Source organism: Physeter macrocephalus, chromosome 11 (genome assembly GCF_002837175.3).
Source record: "Physeter macrocephalus isolate SW-GA chromosome 11, ASM283717v5, whole genome shotgun sequence".
Classification (NCBI taxonomy): Eukaryota; Metazoa; Chordata; class Mammalia; order Artiodactyla; family Physeteridae; genus Physeter; species Physeter macrocephalus.
The window spans coordinates 146,395,788-146,414,015 of NC_041224.1; positions in this window are offsets into that span (position 1 = coordinate 146,395,788).

Genomic DNA, 18,228 nt, shown 5'->3' on the forward strand with positions numbered 1-18,228 from the left:
TACTGGCACAAAAACAGAAATATAGATCAATGGAACAGGATAGAAAGCCCAGAGATAAACCCACACACATATGGTCACCTTTTTTTTGATAAAGGAGTCAAGAATATACAGTGGAGAAAAGACAGCCTCTTCAATAAGTGGTTCTGGGAAAACTGGACAGCTACATGTAAAAGAATGAAATTAGAACACTCCCTAACACCATACACAAAAATAAACTCAAAATGGATTAAGGACCTAAATGTAAGGCCAGACACCATCAAACTCTTAGAGGAAGACATAGGCAGAGCACTCTATGACATAAATCACAGCTCGTGCATTTAGATTGATTCTGTGCTTTGTCTCCTGCTGACTAAGTCACTCAGGGTACTAAACTGCCTCCTGGCCTGGGAACAAGAGAGAACAAGGAGCTGGAAGTGGAGAAAGCCATTCTTCTGCCTTTCTTCACAGGTCATGCCCCATGAACAGCAGTGTCATGTTGGTCAGCGACTCTTGCTGTGAAACTGTTGCAGGAAGGGGGACCCCTTCCAGGGCCCAAGAATGGGCTCTTGTCTAACACGTGGAAATGAATTGTCCGAGGAGACACACATGCTCACAGAGCAAGAGCTTTATTGGGAAGGGACGCCTGGGTGGAGAGCAGGAGGGTAAGGGAACCCAGGAGAACTGCTCTGCCATGTGGCTCACAGTCTCAGGTTTTATAGTAATGGGGTTAGTTTCTGGGTTGTCTCTGGCCAATCTTTCTGACTCAGGGTCCTTCCTGGTGGCACGCACATCACTCAGCCAAGATGGATTCCAGAGAGAAGGATTCTGGGAGGGTGGTAGGACACACGGACTGGTGTCTCCTCTCTCCTTTTGACCTTTCCTGAATTCTTCTGGTTGGTGGTAGCTTGTTAGTTCTGCGTTCCTTACCGGGACTTCCTGTTGTAAGAGAACTCATGCAAGTGGTTACTATGTTGCCCGGTCAGGGCGGGCAGTTTCAGTTAGTGGTTCCCCTAACAAAACCAGCCTCAGGGCACTGGGTGGTGTGGGAGCAACGGTGATCAGTGACACAGATGGGGAAGGAGATCTCAGTGTCATGGTTGCAGGGCTGGGCCATGTGCTTCAGAGACTGCACAGGGAGAGGGGAGCACAGGATGCATGAACTGGGGCTGAGTTTTGGCCGAAAGACCTTTGAAATCTTCATGAAGAGAATTGAAGACACATACAGCAAATCACAGTAAACCCAGATTTTAAAGAGTCCATAAATGAGCCTTGGGTTTTGCAAGATGCAAGACTTGGCTACAGCTTTAGGGCAGATGGTTACTCAGTTCTGGGAAAACCAATGTAATGGCCCATTTAATTATGCAAATGTGGGAATACAGTGGCTGGAAGAGAGAAGTTCTCTGGGCGGTAAAGTGAATGAGTGTATTTGTTGTTGGAGTCTGATACAAGTCTCCACTATGCTTTCTTAGGAAAAACTGGATTTGCTAAGAGAGAATTTGGCCTATGCCAGGCTGATGCCCCATCGAAGCTTGCTTATGTTTTTGCATAGCTCACCATAGATGATGGGCCTGCTCTTGCAAGGGTTTTTTATTGGTACCCTGGGCACAAGCAACACAGATTTGGGGAGATTCTGCTAGGGGCCCAGCCATACAGGCTGCTCTGGCATCTCCAGGAGAGAACCCCTTGGCGAGGACATTGGCATCCCCTGATGGGCACCATTAGCAATAAGGCTTTTTTGAGGGGCTTCTCTAGTATCAAACATTCAATACACTAGGCACTGGAGTTCTTACCCTGAGTCTGTGCCCCCTAAGAGGTCAGTGAGTAGAACTCAGAGACCCTATGTACTTGAATGAAAAACATTTAAAAAAAATTTTTACTAATTTCTAAATGAAATACAGCATTTCCTTCAATAATGATGTAGGCAATAAACTGCAATAGTCTTAACAGAACTTATGACTTCGTTACGAATAAAAATCACAGATATTTTCTTATCACTTTGCTGTTGTTCCTGTTATCTTAAAATCTTTTTTATGCTTATCACTGCTTCAAAGTTACAGTAACTGTTAGATCTGCCACTAGAACCTGGCAGAATTAAACTAACCTTCTAGTTGGGATTAGGTAATAGAATCACTTTTTAGGTGGCTTTCACTGGATCAGATTGAATGCTTGGCTTAGGCCATCCTGAAGGACATCAGTTATTGAACTGTGTGGGCAATGTAAAATACCTATACTATATTTTTAGCCAATGCACCTATCTTGAACACAACTCATTTTACCAGTGAAAACTAATATCTAACATATACTATGCTAACTAACAAGCCCTCCGGTGTTATTATAGATAAAGGTAGTTGAAGTTGTTGTGGTGTCCCTCTCTTGTTAGAGTGTTTTTTGCTTAGAGTTCTGCTTAGGGTCTTTTTCTCAGATGCTATTCATCTCTGAAGAGTACATCTCTTTCAGGGGACTCCAAATGTTAATAACTGCTCCAACAGTGTAGGTGACACATTTGTCATGTTAACTATGCTGAAATATTTTAAATTAAATGACAGCAATATAACACAAATCAAGGCTGACCCAGAAGTTTGGTAGGAATTGTAGGTTATCTGGCACTTAGTGAATACTTGTGCTTCTCTTGAGTAGCTAAACATCAAACTTCTCCTTGAATTTACGGTTGAAACCATTTGGGAGATAGCATTTTGGGAGATAGATATGGGCTCACATCCTATGAATCCCTTGGTCATGGGTAGACAGCCTCCAGGGCAGGTTTGGCGAACTCTATAATGCCAGGTCATTAGAAAAAGAGTATATCCTAAAAGCAGGAGACCACTGCTGCATCCCTTGCCCTTTCTTTGGAAAGAAGCATATTATTTCATGGAAAGCAGATACATGCTGAGTGGCTGTCTTACCTTGCTCTTAGCTCTGTATTTCAAGTGTCCTATTCCCAAAGGTGCCAGATCTAGCTAAAAATAGCCAAGACATTGAACCCAAGAGCAAGAGAATGCTAAGCTTCACCACCTTTGCTATCAGTTTCAAATGTAAAGAGGTTCAACTGCCTTTTAGCAACTAGAACTACAGGATTGTTTTCTCCCCTTTGAAATTGAACTGTATTTTGACCAGAAAGAAAAAGTTATTTAAAGCCTTAGCATTATTAATGCAGGAAAGGACTACAAAAGAGCATTTGGTCCAAGTTCCCCATTTTAACAGATGAGGAAACAAAGGCCAAGAGAGGTAATTTAATAGCTGCATAGCAGGCATGCTGACCAGTCTGAGAGGATCTTCCTTTAACACAAAGATCTAGTCCCTACTGAGATGAGACAGTGGGAGATGATGAAATTGAATCTTCAGAGCAAACATGTGTGCATATACTAGCAATAACACTCAGAAAATGCAATGGGAAAAATATCTCACTTATAGTAGTAGAAAAATGATAAAATCTTTAGTTAGATTTCTCCTTCATTTCATCCACAAAAATAAATTCTAGATGGATTAAAGATCTAAATGTAAAGAAGAAAACAAGTTGATAAAGGTTCTAAAAGAACAGATAGGTGAATATTTTTATGATATTTGGGTAGAATGAATGACCTTCCTAAGCAAGACACAGAATCCAAAATCATAAGAGAAAAGATGTACAGATGTGATTGAATAAAAATTAAAAACCACTGTAAACCAAGGCAAATAAGAAGCAACAGATTAAGAGGAAATACTTGCAACATATATTACAAGCAAAAGGTTAGTATCCACAATATATAAAACTTTTCAACAAATAAATACAAAAAATAAAAATAATTCAATAGGAAAACGGACAAAGGACATGAACTGGCCAATCACATAAGAAATGCAAATTGTCATGGAGGAAAAAAATTGTCATGGAGCATATAAACAGATGGTTTCAGGGAAATAGATTTTAATTGTGGTTTTCAGACTGCACTTAGTTTCAGAACCATCTAGGGAAGAGTATTAAATCATAGGCAAGGGTTGGTCTTCAGGGAAATGGGCTTTCCAGAAAACTGAAAAGGCATAGGCAGAGCTGTTATTCAGGGAAACCCGGCCTTAAATTTGTTTCAAGAACCAGGAGAGTTCAAGTTGGATAAAACTTTCCTTAGACAGAAATATGGCTTGTGTGTATAAAGAGGACAAAATCTCTGAGTATGGAAAGTTTAAGGCATAGTCAGACTTGAGTTTTTCTACATCTGGCTTGACTCCCCTTGTAGGTGTGGTGTGCCCCACCCCGAGGCCTGGGGCCAGGGAAAGATGCACTGAGACATCCACCTTTGCTCCATGTGGCCACCCCACTGCCGATAAGATTGTATATCACTGGCCAATTAAATCCAGACTTTAATTTTTTTTTCTACATTGGGTGTGTGTGTGTTTTGTGTGTTCCCTTCCCAACAACTGGTAAATGCCTGAAATGCTGCAATGTTTATTCTAATTAATATAAGAAATTTAGTTCAAAATAGGATACATCTATTTTTGTCTAAATGAACAGAACAAATGAAAATACCCATAATATCCAGTGCTGGCAAGAGGTGAGGTAAAGTAAACTCCAACAAACTGTTGGTAAGGATGTTATTTTAAATATTTATTTATTTATTTATTTATTTAGGCTGCGCCAGGTCTTAGGTGCAGCACTGCAGGATCTTTTTTAGTTGTGGCACACGGGCTTGTAGTTGTGTTGTGCAGACTTCTTAGTTGTGGCATGCAAGTGGGATCTAGTTCCCCGTCCAGGGATCAAACCCTGGCCCACTGCATTGGGAGCATGGAGGCTTACCCACTGGACCACCAGGGAAGTCCCAGTAAGGATGTTATTAATAAACCATTTGGGGGCCAGTTTGGCATCATCTCTTAAATACCAAATGTAGTTTTCCCATTGACTTAGCAATTGTAATTCAGGAATATGTGCATATGCTTAAGCCACGTGGATAAAGATTTTATTGAAGTATTATTTTTAATTGAAAATCAGAAGCAATAAATGGCATTAATAAGAAAATGATTAAATAAACGGGAGCATGTCCATGCTCAGTTTATGTTTTTCTGGAAGCAGATCTTGTGACTAGGATTCAATTGCAAGATGTTTGGGGAGTGTAAGTAGGGAACTGGGGAAGTGATGCAGGGAAGGGCAGATGGCCAGTAAAGGGTGTGTTATTAAGCCAGTGAGTGACTAAAGTTTAATCTTTCAAGAAAACTCTGAAGGTAGTGCAAAGCACATGACTTGGAATTATCCTAGCCAATGGGCTAGGGAGCTGGGGTATTTATACTCCTACAACTTTTAGTCATTTTTAAAGCTGTCTCCCAGAGGGACATTAATTCTCAAGTACTTCCACTCAACCATCCATTGGCAAATTGGTTTCAGTGGCTGGAGGGAGCTACCCAACAAAGGAGGAGGTACTGACCATTGGCAGTCAGGCTGTAATGTATGGAAATGATAAGTGTTTCCAAAGGGATATGAGTGGATCATGGACAGTGTCTGCTACATATGCTAACAAATGCAGAGAGGCCATTAAAAAGAATGAGGCAAATCAAGGAGCAAATAAATATATCGTATACTTTCACTTTTGTAATAAAAATACACATCACATAGTCCACAGTGGTTATTTCCAAAGAGAACAGAGTAAAGGAAAGGTTGGATTTTTAAAATTTTATTTTATACCTTTCTGCTATTTGTTTGTTTTACAAGCCTATAGAATCTTTTAAAATTAAAAGAAATAAGGGAGGGCATCCCTGGTGGCGCAGCGGTTGAGAGTCCGCCTGCCAATGCAGGGGACACGGGTTCGTGCCCCGGTCCGGAAAGATCCCACATGCTGCGGAGCGGCTAGGCCCATGAGCCATGGCCGCTGGGCCTGCGCGTCCGGAGCCTGTGCTCTGCAACGGGAGAGGCCACGACAGTGAGAGGCCCATGTACCGCAAAAAAAAAAAAAAAAAAAAAAAAGAAAAAAAGATATAAGGGAAAAATGAGGAAACACATTCATGACATAACAAGGAAAAGATGAAGAAACTGAAAAAGAGTATGCAGCTAGGACCAAAAAATACATTCACTAATTCAGTCACTCAACATATTTTTATCAAATGCCTTCTATGCAGCAGGCTGCATACTAGATTAGATACTGGCTAAAGTGGCCAGTAAAGACTTTGCCAACTGATGTACTAAACTTGCTGATCCAAGAACCTCTCATGAGTTCCTGGCATTGGTGGAGAGTGTTATTTTTTTTCCTTGAAGAATCCATCCCATTCCCAAAGCTTCTGAAGCTAAATATTCATGCTTTTGAGGGATTTCTAAAGTTGGTCCTTTTTAAAAAGGGAAAGCACAGAGCTTTGGAATACATGTGGATATGCTTTTAAAAGTTAAAAAACACTAACGCATAGTATAGGGTTAGCCAAAACCCAATAAATTGTGATTTTTTTTTTCATATGTATCCTGAACGGAAGTGAAGTGTCATTGACAAATATACAGGATGGTGGCTCTTTCACCCACCTGAGAATTTTAAATGTTTTTTCTGGATACATGACTCTTGTGCTAAGTGGTTATGCTATTGGGGTTAGCAAAGTCTTTTCTCGGGGAAAAAAAAAAAGACTGAAACTCCTTTCCCTGAAATCTTATATACCGACTCTATGAAAAAGAAGAATGTACATAGAGGGCCCCTTTTAGCTCCCAAACATTGACCTCCATAACTTTTGTTACTTCTTGTCTAAAGCCTTGAGAACCATTGAAGAGGTGGTATCAGTGTGACTTAGGGTGAATTGCTTCAAACTCTTTGTTTCCAGCTTTCTCATTTGAAAGGTGGAATAACAGTAGACAATTATAGGGATCGTAGAGGACCAGAGGTAGAAAGTGGAGAGCACAGTGCAGCACAAAGGGAGTGTTCTATTAGTGTTAACTTCTGTCCTTCCCCGCTGGCAAGACCTGTCTCCCCCTGAACCTATCCTAACCTTAGTGAAAAACTGTATAAAAGTAGCTGGTGAATGAATGTTGTTCTACCTGCTGATGAGATCTCTGTGTCATTGTAAGGTGACCTGCAATGATTTCCAGTCTTCTGTGTCCCCACCTTTGTGTAATCCCCTGTGCTTGAACCACAGGGAGAGCCTGTGACTTGCAAAGGTCATGGGATGTCACTCCCTTGATTAGTTTACATTATGTGGCAAAGTGGAGGGATTCTTAATGTAATTAAGGTCCAAAGTCAGTTGATTTTTGAGTTAATACAAAGGGAGATTATCCTGGGTGTGTCTAATTCAATCAGGTAGAAGCCCTTTAAAGAGGACCTGGGCCCTCCCTGAAGTCAAGAAACTTTCTCTCTATTTCTGGCTTTGAAGAAGTAAGCTGCCATGTGGTGAGAGGGCCACTGGAGAGGATAACACTGCGAAGAACTGAAGGTAGCCTCTAGGAGCTGACAGTAGCCATCAAGAAAACAGGGGCCTCAGTCCTAAAGCTGCAAAGAGATAAACTCTACCAACAACCTGAGGGAGCTTGGAAGTAGATCTTGCCCCAGTCAAGCTTTTGATGGACTGTAGCCCCCACCAACACCCAGATTTCAGCCTGGTGAGACCCTAAAGCAGAGAACCCAGCTAAGCCAGCCCTGGACTTCTGACCCACAGAGACTGTGAAATAACAACCGTGTGTTGTTTTAAGCTGCTGATTTTGTGATAACTTGTTACACAACAGTAGACCACCAATACAATTTCCCTCTAGCTCTTCTGCTTTATACTGAGATAATAAAGAGGATGGTGAGGATAATGAAGGAATGGAGGAGGAGGAGGAGGAGAAACATGAAACATTTATTAAACAGTTACTATATGTCAGGCACATTAGTCATGGTCCTGAAAGGAGATAAATGGGACACTCAAGTGCTAAAATAGGGAGAATCTAACAAAAGGACTATATACAGAAGTATGCATAGGGTTAGGGTGCCCAACAAGGGATGCTGAGGCCATGAGCATCTCTAGGTGTGAAGGTCTAAGGGGAGAAAGCAGAGTTAATGGAACTTTAGAGAGCTTAGCTACAGGACAGGGCTGCCTGATGAGCTGGGGATGGAGGTAGAGGTATACAGCCTCTATTGAAATGGTGGCCCACCATTGTGAAAGCCAGGGGAATAAATACCATGGGTTCTTATTCCTCTGAGTAGCTATTCTTCTACTAGTATCTCCCCTTTGGCTGAATCCAACCAGAAGCCAGAGGGCAAAGGACACTTGGTGATACGGTCTTAGAGGTCAGTCTCTAGGGCACAGAGCAGGGATGAAGAAAGGGGTGGAGAATGCAACTGGATGGGTTTATTATGGAGAGTAATAAACCCTCATGGATTAGCTCATTGATTTTTGGTACATGAGGACTGACGCATAGAGATGTTACATAATTTGCCCAGGGTAAGAGGGTCAGTAGGTGGTAGAACTAGGACTGGAACCTAGGCATATCTAGTCCCAGAGCCCGAACTCTTGACCACTCCAAATACAGTCCTTAGGACCCTTTGTGCCTGCTGCCTTTCTATTCTGGGCTTTCCTCTGGAGCCAGGAAGTCCTTTCCACTCTCAGCAGCAGTGCAGGCTTGAGTACCTCTTTCTTCACCGTGGCCACCTTCATTTCAGCAAAGTCAGGTACCGGCATCTTGCTTGTGGGTGGCCAGAATAGGTCCTCCACAATCAACATGTGTGACCAGATGAGGCGAAGAACAAACCTTTTCTCATGAAATTTCCGGCCTAGTTGTTCAGGACCAACAAGAACAGAAAACTCTCCAATATTTCAAGAAACATGGATCAAAGCCTTTGACATTTTCTCCCAGTCATCCCCAAATTACTTCAAAGTGTTTGTTCACACCTGGCAGGAGGGCAGGAGAGGGAGCTTCAAAGCCATCTGTGGAGACTTCCTCCTCTGAAGAGGTGGTGAATTCAGCTATTTCAGGAGCAAGAATATAGATGTGACCCTGGCTCAGCTCAGAGTAGCTGCCTAGAATTCCCACCAATATCAAGAAGGAAGGAAAAGGAAAGTTAAAAAGAAAACCTCTCAACATAGTTCATAGACCTGCCAAATGCTTAATTAGCTTCTTTATAGGTCTACTTCCCACTTTCGTCCAGAAAGTGTCCTGGTAGTACAGCAAGGATATACGATTTGGGGGAACAGAGGGTTTGGTTCTTGTCCCAGCTCAGCCTTGTATTAGCTGGGTGACCCTGAGCAAGTCATTTGTTCAGCAGACTTTTACTGAGGGCTTTATCCTTGAGAAGTGCAAAGATGAAAGACAGTTTTTGCCCTCAGGGAGCACACAGAAGATTGAGTAGAAAATGATATATAAACAAATAACGATATCCCATTGTGGTAAATGCTAAAGTAAGGTCCCACGAGGGGTGCCCAGAGAAGGGGAACCTAGCTTAGCCTGGAGGGGCTGATCTACTAAGCTCTCTGAGTTTCCATCCCTCAGCTGTGAAATAGAGAGGTTTTATGTGTTTGTGAGGGGAGCTAATACGTTATTCATTCATTTAGTGCTGGGCACTGAGAGGAATGCAAAGCTGTATAAGACTCAGCTCCCACACAAAGCCCCATCAGTGACTTGCACCTGTCTCTGTGAGAGGGAAAGAAAACCAGCATGGCCCTCAAGCCCTTGCTCAGGATACTTGTGAGGAAGAGCTCTTGCCTCTCCCTGCTCCTGCCTCAGTTTCCTACACATTACGTGCTTTCTTGACTATCCATATGTTTCTGGTGTGTTGTCTCTGTAAATATGCTAAACTGAGAGAGGTGAGGTTTACTGGATTGGCAGAAGCAGAGCTGCTTGACAAAGGGAGTCAAAACTCAGCTGGCTTGAGACCCAGAACAAGGAGGACAGGAGAGAGTAGAAGGGAGGGAACCGGAAAAGCTAGAGGCAAATTAGACCAGCTCCCAGGAGAATCCAAGGAGCCTGGCCTGTGCCTTGGTGGCTCCAGAAGTTCAGGACTGATTGGCTTTTCATGAGGATGAAAAAAAGCCAGCAGAACTGTTTCTTATTAGTAGCCAGATTATTTTAGCAAAAGTTCTGCCTTCTAAGGAGGTAAAAATCAAGATGTAATTAGGAAGTGAACACAGACTTCTTGAATAATTCGGGAAATGATACCGCTGCTTGCAAAGGCATATGCTTTTCTTCAAAGGCAAGTCTAAAATGGCATTTCTCATTCATTAATGCCCCTGTCATTCATTCATTAAGTGCTAGGCACTGAGAGGGATGCAAAGTTGTACAAGACTCAGCTCCTGCCTTCAGCTTTATTCTAGTGAACGTTTATTGAGCACCCACTATGTACCAGGCACTGGACCCCATCCTAGAATCAAGAATAAATAGAGCACAGGGCTTCCCTGGTGGCGCAGTGGTTGGGAGTCTGCCTGCCAATGCAGGGGACGCGAGTTCGCGCCCTGGTCTGGGAGGATCCCACATGCCGCGGAGCAACTGGGCCCGTGAGCCGCAATTACTGAGCCTGCGCGTCTGGAGCCTGTGCTCCGCAACAAGAGAGGCCGCGATAGTGAGAGGCCCGCGCACCGCGATGAAGAGTGGCCCCCGCTTGCCACAACTAGAAAAGGCCCTCGCACAGAACCGAAGACCCAACACAGCCGTAAATAAATAAATATATAAAATAAAATAGAATAAATAGAGCACAATTTCTTACCTCAAGGAGCTTATAGTCTAGTGGATTTGCTAATAAAATGTCTTCCCACTTAGAATATTCTAAACACTGACTTGAACAGATAGTATATATTTTTCTCTCCTGTGATTCTGTCAGTTCTTTGGCCCTTGTTGGGAGAATAAATCTTCTGGATTTATTCTAGAAGCTCACCAGTTCGGCTCTGAGCTCGCAGTTATTTGTGACTGAGAGAGAAAAAAAATGGTCTGTTCCCTATCTCTCTCCGCAGGTTTAACAATGCACCCAGCTGGATCAGGAACATCCACTCTGGCTTTTGAAAAAGCTCAGTTCAACCCTCCGATTTCCTACCTTTCTCTTCCACCTGCCTTGTTTAATAATTAGGCTATTTAATAAAAACTTTTGATGAGGAGTCGGGGAGGAAGATGGTGATTGTTCCGGTTTACAAGTGCCTGGGGAATAGAGCAGCTACCTCTGCCAGAGTCATCATGTTCTGGGTCATTCCCTGGACATCATGCTGAGTGAAAAGGCCAGAGGCCTTTCCCACTTCAGGGCCCAGACATGGCTAACCGGGGGTCATTCTGTCTCCAAGCGCCCTGCCAAAGAATCAAGTTTGGTTCCTGTCTCCAAGACGCCTTGTTGTTCCTGCTCCTGACTTTTCATTGCATATACTTACTTGGAGCTTCTACTAACAGCAGACGAGTTCAAGTACACACTGGGTTTGGAGGGTAGAGAGCAGATCAGACTGGGTGAAGGTAAGGAAAAAACTGCAGGTCAGCTTATAATGAGGCAGAAGGGTCCAGAGGCCTCACTGGAGGAACACATTTCAGTAGGAGGGCACTCAAGGCATGGATTTGAGCACAATAAGTGACAAGTCCCTGCAGAGAGAGGGAGAGAACATCATACTGAGAGGCTACATAGCTTGGGGGGAAGGAGCACTGGTTTTGGAGTGATCGAGATGTCAGTTCAGATTCCAGCCACACCATTTACTAGCCATACGATCTTAGGCAAGTCGATTAGCCTTCTCAAGCTTCAGTTGCAAAATGGAGCAAATAATGGAACTAATAATCTACAAAATGGAACTAATAATCTTGTATAGTCATTGTGAGAACTAGGAATAAAATATATCAAGTTACTGGCGTGCAATAGGCCCTCAACAAGTGGCATCTGTAATTATTTATTGAGCACTTTAAAAATACTAGGTACTAGGTACCTTATATAGTAGGTTGGGGGCATATGTGTAGAAAGTGTGGTTTGACCAGTAGGACTGACCGATGTATTATCCCAGGAGATTTTCCTTGGGTTGCCAGGCAGTGGGATAGCTCCCTCTTTCTCCAACAGGGGGACCGGCTGTACCCAATCTCAACTTCCTGGGGGACCAGGAGACCTCAAGCTGGGCATTTCAAGCACTTCCCTAAGCAGTGGGCCCCTAAGCTCATACTGCTTAGTGTCCGAACCCCAAGATATTTACCCCCTCAGCACAGCCCCTCTCAAGCTGACCTATGAAAAGGAAGAGCAACAAGTGATTCCTCCTTAGGAGTGCTGCTCCACAGCACATCCAGCCACACCCCACCTGACCCTGCCTCTCTGCAGGATCCAGAGAGAACAGAGGATCTGCGTACCTGCCCCTTTTATGAGTGTCACCTGCGTCAGTGGTGCTACTAGTACTGAGTCCTTTGCCAGAGCAGAAAGCCAGTCTCTACTCAGAAACAACAACTCTAAATGCTGTATGAAAATATTATACTATGATACAATTATTTCACATGGTCCTATTGGGGTGCAGAGGAGAGGCATCTAATTGCCTTTTGGAGAATGTGCTACTTGAGCTAACTTTGAAAGAAGAGTTGGCTGGGCAGATGTGGCAGGGACATTCCATTCAAAGGGAATAGCAAAGCGTGGAGGTGAGAGAGGAACTCTTAAGGAGTTCTGCTTGCTCAGTTACAGGAGTAGCGATGTGACAGATGATGCTGGGAAGGTAGACACGTCTTTGAGGCTTGTGCTGAGAAACTGGAATTTATTTTGGAGGTAATGGAGAGTCACAAAAGTACCTGAGGCAGATGTGCATTTTAGAAAGATCATCCTGCAAGCTATGTGAAGCGTGATTTTGGAGGAGCAAGACTAGAGGCAGTTGCAACAACCCAGGGAAGAGCTGATGATTGCACAAACCAGGGTGGAGCGATGGGAATAGAGCAGAGAGGATTGAGAGAGAGGATTATAGTCATAACATGTTAGGATTAAAAGAGAATTTAGGAGTCATTAGTTCTTTCTTTCACAGCTGAGGAAATTGAGGACTAAAGAGATTGTATAACTTCTTGCAAATTGAATCTCCTTGCACCCAGACCTCCTTTTTCTAGGGAATTTCCCAGATGGCTAGGAAGACCTGTCATGTTTTTCAGGGTCCGCTTCCCTAGGTATGGTATTCTTGGTCTTTGGAAGTGTAAGGGTGGGATAGGTGGCTGACTTCTAATGAAGATTACGTTAGAAAAGGGAAGGGAGCGGACTGTGGTAGTCTCTTTCCTTCCCCTGATGGTCTCTTAAAGCTTCCTTCATTTTAGAAGGGTTTGGGGTTTATTTGCAGAACTGCAACCTCTAGCGTTGGTTTGTTTGTAGAAGGATTGACAGTGTTACTTCCTGGCAAACAAAACATGCCCAATTTGTTCACACTTGTGACGAATGCATGGGAGTAACCCTACAATGTACACAAAGAAGCAGAAATTCTATCTGATGCAGTAAACGTGGGATATCAGCAAAATCTGATTGGTTGCCTGGTGTGCGCTGACAACCAAGCTTTCAGCGTCCTTTCTAGAGAGTGTCACTTGAGATGTGTATATGAAATAGTCCTGTGATATAGGTATTATTGGGCACATTTAACACAGAGGGAAACTGAAGCCCAGAGAGCCTAAGATCATGCCTGTGGACACAAGTAAGTAAGCAGCAGAGCTGGGGTTCAGACTCACAAGTGCTCGATTCGTAGTCCCTATTTTTCCCACTCCACCTGTTTACCTTCCTGGAAGTTGGTGCAGGACTTGCCATCGTTTTCTCTTTTACCCCTAATATGTGCACATCTACGGCTGCGTGATTAGTTGATCAGAGAGAGGGTACGTACAGCCTTATATTTTTGATCCTCTGACTTAAGCATGGACTGAACCACCCATGGATGAGTTTGAGTTGTTCTCCGAAACAGAAGATGTCCTTTAACAACACAGCTGTCATGCTAGCCCTCTGCAACAATTGGTTTGTATAGGGCCAAGGGGACAAAACTACTGGAGTGGGGACCTGGCCTTATCAGAGTGCTCTCTTTTAAGGCCAATTTTCCAAATATAGTACAATCTACACCTTTAACAACAACCACTTCTCTTCCCTTAAGTGAGGGTGGGAAAAAAAAATGCTAACACCAATTAGCTTTTTTTCTTAAACATACCTTGTTATAATGTTCTTTAATTATAAAATATCATATATTATAAATATATTGGTTTGGCCAAAAAATTCGTTCGGGTTTTTTTCATAAGCTGTTATGGAAAAATATATATAAAATTAACAACATAAAATAATATTCGTTGTGAAATTGTATATATAAACATTTGAATATATACTCATATACATGTATCTATATATATTTGCATATGTGAGTATAGATACAACGAATAAAGCTATCTGTGTATGTACATATATATAGCCATAACCATATTTCTTTTGCACGAATGGGCTCACGATGTACAAACTATCCTGCAACTTTCTTTTTTTTCAGTTATCAAATGAACTGAATTTCTTTGTAAGATCATACTGATGGATTTCTCTGACCCAGTGGTTGTGGGGAATGTCAGTACCCCCACTGTTTCCTGTATATAACCGGATCACATAATATCATGTATCTGAGAGCACTTTACACATGTAGGGTGCTGTACTCATATTAGTTATCAAAATACTATATGTAGTGTGAAGATACATTGATACAGGAATGGATCTGGATGCTTCTCATAGTGTTCTTGTGCCATAGCTAGGGGAGAATGTTTGCACTTTGGACCGGGAGAAGAGCAGACACTGAGGTTGATAATGTAGTTGGTCCTGCCTGCTGTCAAGTGCTCATCATGGAAGGAGTTTTTAGCCCCCTCTGTGCCTTGCTTCTGGTCACCTCTGTCCTCCGAACCACCTGGGTGATTGATCTGAGGAAGTTTCCTAATCACATCTATTTCACCAAACAAGGCGACAGCCACAATGGGAGCAGGAATTTCTTCCAACCTCTCCTGGGAGCCCAGAATCTGAGGACGGTTGACTTGGTGGAGAACAAGGGGCACCTTTTAGCTCTTTAAAACACCCCTCAAAAAACTCCAAATCCCTTTTTGGTTCAGTGTAACGTTTCACTTCTCCCTGCTTCCAGCTGACAGTTGGAGAAAAACCAAATTAGTGGTTGGTTGGTTGGGTTTTTTTTAACCTAATGACAAGCCTGGCTTAGAACTGCTCAACCATTCTTCAGCTGCCAATACTGTAGGTCTATAGATAAACAGGTATATATATAATCTACTTTTGTTTACTTCTCCCCAGATGGAAGTCCATTAATCTCCCAATATATTTTACAGAATGACTTGCCTGTTTCCAGCATTGGGAAGATATATGAATTCTTAGTTCTGAAATGTTTAAGTTAGAAAATAATAGGAAATAGAAGAAATAGAAGGACTGAGATGACTCATTTATCTCAGGTGTTCACCCTAAACTACTTCAGAAATGCCAGCAATGAATTAAAACCAGAATTCCAGAGGAATGACCTAAATCCTACTTCACCAGAGACACTCTTTAAGTTCCTTAGCAAAAATTGCAGTTTATATCTAGAATGGAGGCGCTTGATGATGGCTTGAGTCAAGTAGCGTGAACTTAGCTCCAGCTGGTCTGGGGATAACGAATCAATATTGTCTCTCTATGGGCAGAGACCTCTTTAGAAGATGACAAAGCAAAGACACAGTCAAGTAAAAGACACTGATATCCTGTGATATGTTAGTGCCAAGAAGGAGAGCTGGCTTGGATAAAGAGAAAGATCTTTTCTTGCTCACTGAATCGTAAACCAAATCTGCTCCTCTGCTTGTTCTGTGGTGCTCCTCCTACTTTCATTTTTCCCTAGGCACAAATGAAATGGCCCTACAGAGATCCATCAAATAGCTGCCCCATCTTGTCTTTGATCATGGGGTCCTGCCCACTGGCGTCTGAGTTTTCTATAAGGTGATCTGAAGCCTGGGGATCCCAGCATGAAATGGATGATAAAGACTAGGGTTGTGATTGAGTCAAAAATCAGGGAAAAGGTAAAACTCAGGTCAAGGGACAGAAACTTCTTCGCTGAAAGATTAATAAAACTTCATATTTAACTAGCAACTGCAGGGAAGAAACTAATCTTACAACATAATAGATGTTGATAATGTTAATTACCTCCTTGGAAGCCACCAAGAAGTGGCTTTCAACTTTATGCATTTATTGTCCAAGTTGTAAATTTGGTCTTGGAATGAACAGGTAGTAAAAGACTTGAGAAGCTTAATAAGGGAGTTTATTTACTTTGTGTATAAATGAAAAGAAGGTTTTGAGTGAATAAAGATTAAGAGACAGACAGAGAGAGAGAGAGAGAGAGACTGACTAACCCTAACCCCGGGCTGGTACCTTAGGTGAGCCCTCCGTAGGGTGTTGGTGAAGGTGGTCTCAGAGACAGCACTGGCTCTCAGTCTTGTGTATGCAGGACCTCCGTTTTATCAGTCCACTTGGCAGTGAGCAGGCTCTAGTAGGGTTGACAGAAAAAATACAGGGCACTCAGTTAAGTTTGATAGATAACAATGAATATTTTTTTAGTATAAGTATTTCTCTTGCAATATTTGTATATTTATTTGCTAAATCTGGCAACCCAATCTAGGAGGCTTCCATTAATGAACTCACCAGAGACTTATTTATGTCAGAATGCCAGGGTGTGGATTTTCAGGGCAGGGTACACCTTTCCACATATCAGAGTCCTTGTGCCTACTATCTGTACCACTGTCCTTTAGGTGTTTGGAAAACCAAGTTTGCCATGGTTGGTGAATCCCACCTTGTAGTAAAGTGGTAAAGCAGGCTCATGGGCTGTGCATCCAGGCTGCAGTAGAACATGGGAACCCTGGGTGTTTGACTACGGGGACACCACCCAGAACCTGGAATAGCAATCCAGTCAGACGCAGCGTCCCTGTCTCCCCCCAATAGTGTTGTAATAATGTTGGGCTTAAACTCTCCTTTTTCAATATTTATTTTTTAAAAATTTTTTACAAGTCACCAAAATCTTACTCCTCATCATAGACATGCTGCCATTTCCAAGATATCTGCTGATTCTGCTGATTAAATCAATTTATATTTTGAGGGAGTCATGCTAGATGTCTTTTGCGGTTTAGGAAACTTGATAGTCTTAACTAGTAGATGTTAATTTTACAAGATAGTTTCAGGTACATACATATGTGTCTTTGATTTTCTAAAACAGAATAGTTTTCATCTGACTCCCCTTCTGTGTGATGCAGAAAAATGAATCTAGGAACTACCAAGGAGATTAATTCACACTCACATTCTCTCCCTTGCTCTACTTTAGATGGAATCTCAGTGGGATCGGAGTGAGAGAGGGGAGAACATGTAACACCATGTACTCTGTGTTGGTACCTCCCAAGATGAGTAGCAGCCCCATCTTGTCTTTGATCATGGGATCCTCCCCACTGGCGTCCAGAGTTATCCTCAAAGGTGGCTGCATGCCCATCTGGTTTGCTCAGCTCGTTCTGCCATCCATGGTTGTTCCTCCATGGTGTGACTCCTTCGGGCTGCTGGCTGTCACTCTCAGCTAACTTCTCAGAGTAAGAGTAGGGTTCAGCTCCTCTCCCACACCTCTTTGGGGCCACAGGAAACAAGGCTGTCCCTGAGTTCTCTTCCTCTACAACCTGTGAAGCCATCTCTTCTCTGTTGACCCCATATCAATGTGGCATAAGCACATCTGTGGGGTTAGCTGCCCTCCCTAGATAGGAAGTAGACACAAGCCTCCTCCATTCTCAGTTTCCTCAAAGCTCATCTGGTGTTCTACCCCCAACCACATTTCCCTCTCTTCTGAGGGGATTCACCCTGGGAAGATGACAGGGGTCTGGGGCCTCTCTTGGAGACCACGCATCCCTACTGTCCAGGTCACCCTACTGGGCTGCCTGAGGGCTGGTTATCTTGGACGGTTCTTTTGGATCTGTCCTATTTGTCTACTGGTTAGGCTCAAATAGTTGCTGAAAGCTCAGAAAGTCCTTTCTCCCAAGTCTAGGTCTTGTGTTCAGTACTCTAATTTGAATATCAAAAGCTAAGCACTGACTTTCTTGGCATTCCAGCTGTAGCAACATCACTTTTCCCAGCACAGGGCATGCCTTGGATGGCACAGCGGGAGAGGACAGTGAAGTGTGCAGTGTTGATGGGTGCAAGGAAGACCTAGTTAATGTCTCAAAATGTCCTTCTGCTGCGCTGGCAGTGGACCTGTCACTGCACTCTGTGCCTTAGACCCACATAATCCTCAGAACAATCCCCCAAACTATTATCATTCTCATTTCCAGATGAAGAAAGGAAAGGTTGAAGAGAGGATAGGTAACTTGTTCAAAGATTCCAGTTATAAGTGATGGAGAAAGAATTGAACTTAGGGTAATCTAATTTCAAAGCC